Source organism: Oryza sativa, chromosome 3 (genome assembly GCF_034140825.1).
Source record: "Oryza sativa Japonica Group chromosome 3, ASM3414082v1".
Taxonomy (NCBI): Eukaryota; Viridiplantae; Streptophyta; class Magnoliopsida; order Poales; family Poaceae; genus Oryza; species Oryza sativa.
In genome coordinates, this window is record NC_089037.1 from 19,573,033 (window position 1) to 19,578,105 (window position 5,073).

Consider the following 5,073-nt stretch of genomic DNA (forward strand, 5'->3'; position numbering starts at 1 on the left):
GTCATCCCGTCCCCTCGCGCGTCGCCTTCGGGATTGAGGGATAACGGTCGCCACGACGACCGCGCGTCACCCTAGGGCATAGCCCTGCGCCTCCCCTATCAAGGCCGCTACCACTGCACATCACCGCCAATCGAGTCACCATCGTGTCGCCATGCCGTCGCACATAACCGAGACCGCTGGATATTAGGGTGTTCCCTCCCCAGCTAATGAACCCTCTCCTGGAACCCTATCATCTAGGCAATCATGCCGCGCCAGTGCATGGAACCAAACCTGGGAGCGATCGAAACAATGCCGTGTCATCGGTTATTCTTATCCATTAAGGAATCCCTCTCCCTCTCGCTTTTATAAGCTTATGTCTGGCTCGTTCTCATCCAAACCCAACCTCCCATTTGCTCTTCCTCTCCCTAAAATTTTTGCTCCACCGAAGAGGAACAAGATCGCGCCGCCCGCCGGGTGTCGAACACCTGGTGAGCGAGGGCTGCGCCGCCGCCACAGGGCTTCTCAGCCGGTGTGGGTGGCGGGGTGTGGAGAGGAGTTGCTCGCGTTGCTGTAGCTGCTGTTGGAGGGAGCCGGGAGCCGCTGAACGAGGGAGACCAGGCGTCGAACACCTGCGACTGTCGTCGACAGCTAGCCGCCCCTGTTTCGTCCGCACCGCGCCGCGCCCGCCGAAATCCGCCGTCTCGCCTTCCCGTGGTAAGCCCTCGCGCCTAGAGCAACTCCCAGAAACTTAGTAACTTGCGGCCCCGTCGATTTGGGGTGCGCGCCGCCGTAGCCATGCCTACCCCGGCCACCACGGCGCCATGGTTGAGCTCGCCGTGGCGGGACCTCGTTCCAATGTAGAATCGGCTAGATTTTTGCTTTTCTATACTCCATGTGAACCCTAGATGGTTAAATCGAAGTCTTCTGTGCTTGAATCGACACCCATTGCGCTGCCGCCGTTCTCGCGATCTCGGTGCCGCCACGCGCCGTCGCGCCGCGCGTCGGGTGGCCGCCGTGCCTCGCCGCCGCCGCCGATGGGTTTCCAGTGATGCGCCGCTACCTTTCTCCACCGCGCGCCGAGCCGTCCCGGCTCGAGCCGTCGGACCGCTGCGTGCCATTCCTCTGTTCGGCCGCAGCGAGAGGTAGAAGACGACGGGAAAAAGAAAGGAAGGAGAGAGAGAGAGAAACCGTGCGGGACCCACATGTAATTAGCGCACAGTAATCCTCCACCTAATGATGATTAGCCCACTCAATGGCATGTGGGGTCCCTGTTATTAAAATCTAAGAGAACTTAATTATAGACTTTGTGTCCATGACAAGCGGGACCCACTGGTTATTAAACAAGCCAGTTTGACCCTAGTCAACCAGGGCTGGTCCCACATGTCAGTCACGGTGGTTATGGATAATGTTGGATTAAAAATAAACAGTATGCGCACAGTAACTTTTTACAATTTCTCGGATTAATTCAAATTTGAATCTTTAAACTACATAACTTATTCATTTTAGCTCCGATTTGAGTGAAACTTGAATCTAAATTCATAATCTTTCCAATGGTATATAACTCACTAATTAATAAAATATATTTATAATTATTAGATAATTAATATCATATGATTAGGTTATGGTCAACTTAAAAATGTGTTAATAAATACAATTGATATTTTACAGTAGAGTAGATGTCAAATAATTATATTTAACATGTTTTGTCACTGTAACAACCACATAAATTAATTATAAATATTGTTTCAAATTAATTGAAGCATAGAAAGTACCATTGCTATTTATTAATCACTGACCATATATGTAGATGAATCCATGATTTATAAATTATTTACATAAAGTTTAGCCTCATATTTTGTAACTAAAATATGAATACTCATAGATGAATCTTTAACTTGTTTATGAGAAATAATAACAGAGCTAGTTGTAGTTGGACCGTGACTTAGGATTATTTATTGTAAAATTATGCATTGAGATAAACTTTAACTATAATATTATGGACCACACTAATCAAACCTACAGAGTATGGTAATTCATTGGAACCCTTATATAGTAATATTTGTAGAGCCATGCCTAGGCAATCCATTCCGTTAGAACTACTGCTATGATTAAATTATCCACTGAGCCTTGGTAAACCTCCTACAGGGTGTCACCATTTAATCTACGATCAAAGCTAGTTTAGCCATGAACTCCCCATAGCCATAGTTGATAGATATTTGAGCCGTAGACCCGTAGTCCTGAGTATTGAGTTCTGTATGTGGGCAGCCCTTAGTTTAGACTTCGTAGCACCTTACAATCCATTAGCAAACATGAGTGGTATGAATAGCCCTAGGTATATCCCCAACAATTATATTTTGCTTGTGCATATTTGCTTGTTGTTGAATATTGGTTTCCTCGCGTATTATAGAAATTGTATATCGGTTAGTCGCGAGGCAACGTATGCAGCTTCCAGGAGGTGAAGGTTGATCAAGATTATATCAAGAATAAGAACTATCCTGAGCAGGCAAGTCATCACCCCATCCCTTGAGCATGTTGATCCCAATTATGAAATTGCTTTGTTTACAAATAAAATTGCATGCAGTGATGAATATTCTACTTGTTATTATGCCATGCCTTTGATTAATGGTTATCTCATTATTCCCTTGTACCCATAATTACGTATGAGTCCCTAGTCACTTATGGCACATGCTTAGTAATGCTAATTTAGATTCATGCATTCTCATATTTATCAAATGCTTTATGCTTGGGCAACTACCTTGGGGAAGGTAGTTGAGATACAGCATGTGGAGACATGAGCGCCACATTGCCATGACATTGATGAGATGATTTGTGAAAGAAAGTTAAAACTAAACAAATGTTTTCGACTGGGGCGGCTGGAGGACTTGGGTGGTGTCCGGTAAAGGCTAGTGCCGTCCCTAGTCAGTTAAGGACCGAGCCATGAAGTTAAGCATGAAACAACCCCCGTACAACCATACTTCTCGTGTGGGTATAGACCTAGCGGAGTAAATAGCCGAGCGGATACCCAGGCCGTAGTGGTTTTCTTGTTGTGTGTGAGGCAGGGCCTACGGTAGGGCAGCCATTGGTAGGACCGCGTGGGGCGGGTGCCTACAGTGGTGTCGCCATCGGTAGGACTACCATGTGTAAACCTAAACTTAACTATAACTTAATGAATGTGTGAGTCTTTCCCCCTCGGGAGCGCCAGAACTCCTCTCACTGCTAAAAACCTTGGACGCCTAGAGTGCATGAGGACTAAAGTTCATGGAGCAGGTACTGCCAATGTGAGGTTATTGAAAGGCTTTGCCGTGGCAAGTCTCATTCATTGAGACGTAGGCTCATGTATTGGGCAAGTCGCGGAGTACGGGTAAAGTGCACATCCACTGCAGTGTGAGTAAACCAAATCTATTCGAATAGCCGAGCTCGCGGTTATTGAGCACCGGGACATGTATTACACTTGGCTAGACTCTAATTTCTTAAACTGATTGGGTGGGATGCTGCACGATGATTTTGTTCTGGTGGAACAACTTCTCGAGAGGCGAGAAGGGGTAGACCCCAGAAAACCATGACGACCAGTGGCGGGAAGCTATCCTTGGGAACACAATGGATGGTGGACAGAACTGTCGCTGTTTAATGAACAACGGAATTAAAACTTGATCAGTTTATGCTAGGTCTTAGGTTTGTGAAATGATATTTGAAAACTCAGCTTTACGCAAAGTAACCATAGCCACTCCTTGTATTATCCTGTACATTACTGCATTTTGTGTGGTGGCTTGCTGAGTACTTTTGTACTCATTGTTGCTCTATATATATCTTGTAGCAGAGTGTTGAAGAGAAGCCCTTGGATTGCGGTTCCATTCTAGGTCTCGTTCCCAGTCGACTGCTTGTGGCATGTCAACCGGGCCCTTATATTATTTTGTCTTCTGTTGTTGTTCTCTGATAGTTGTTGGCCTGCCTAGCCCTAATGTAAGCATTTAACTCTCTTAGTCTGAATTCATTCGTGATATGTTGTGATTCGGCTATGTATGTGTGAACCAACTACTGATCCAGGGATTGGTACTGATAAACACGGAAGATTTCTGATTTACATAATCGGAGGTCGACAGTTCTTTGAATCGATCTCTTTATTGAATCCGCCTCGATCCAAATGTCGAACCTGGTTCACAATTTACAAAATTTAGTCGTCAACACAAGCCCCCCAAGTCCACTATATTTGTAATGTGGCGGATTTGCTCAATTTCCTTTTCCGAGCCGATCTAGGGTTTCCTTTACCGACTCTGTTTTGGCCGTTACCGCGTTCTCTTTTAAATAGTAACCACCGCTTTGCACTTTTCACGGCGTCAGCTTCCATTTTAACCGCTCTAACAACAAACTTTCCCCAATCCTTCTCCTCGAGCCCTCTAGCGACGATTTCGAGCTTTCCGACGATCTAGAGACGATCCTCGCAGGTATCAACTTCCGCTAGCGACAATGTCGTCTTCCGCCAGACCTCCGAGCGCATCAACCGTGGAATACGTCGAGGTAAGTTCCCATCGGCTAAAACTCCCTTTTTTCTGCATCCGACTGGTTCTTCTTCCTTTATCAATCCTCGATTTCTCCTCTTCCGCAGCATCTCGCTCATCTGATTGCTGTCCCAAGCATTGCCGATAACCTCCAGCTCTTCCTTGGCCCAATCGGCAACCTAGATCCCACTGAGTTCATAAATGGTGAAACCAACCGAATCCCCTTCAGATTCACCAACCCAAATCTCAGTACTTGGAAGGGTACCTTCAAATCCTGGCCATCAGCCAAAACCACCAGGCCTGCTTGGTACAAGAGGATGTCGGTCAGCAAATCGGATCACTGGGATGAGATCGGCATATCCCAAGCTCTGGCATTAACTGCAGCAAACATGGCAAGGAATGAACCCATGATGGCAACAGCTACCTATTTCTGGTGCACAGCCATGAATGCCTTCCTGTTCTCACAAGGACCGATGACCCCAATTTTACTAGATATCACCATGATTACTGGCTTAGATATCACCTCATCGACTAACCTATCCAGCCTTAACACCCAACTCACTCACGAGTTTAAAACTAGAAGCATAGGCGGTTGGGG

At 46.3% G+C, this 5,073-nt stretch overlaps 1 long non-coding RNA gene across 1 annotated transcript; it reads left to right on the forward strand.

Annotated features, from left to right (window-relative positions):
- The first annotated feature begins 381 nt into the window (after positions 1–381).
- Positions 382–4,065, forward strand: LOC112938220 (uncharacterized). Its single transcript, XR_010739835.1, has 3 exons — positions 382–693; positions 2,387–2,482; positions 3,797–4,065. It is a non-coding gene; the product is annotated as an uncharacterized lncRNA (long non-coding RNA).
- The last annotated feature ends 1,008 nt before the right edge of the window (positions 4,066–5,073 follow it).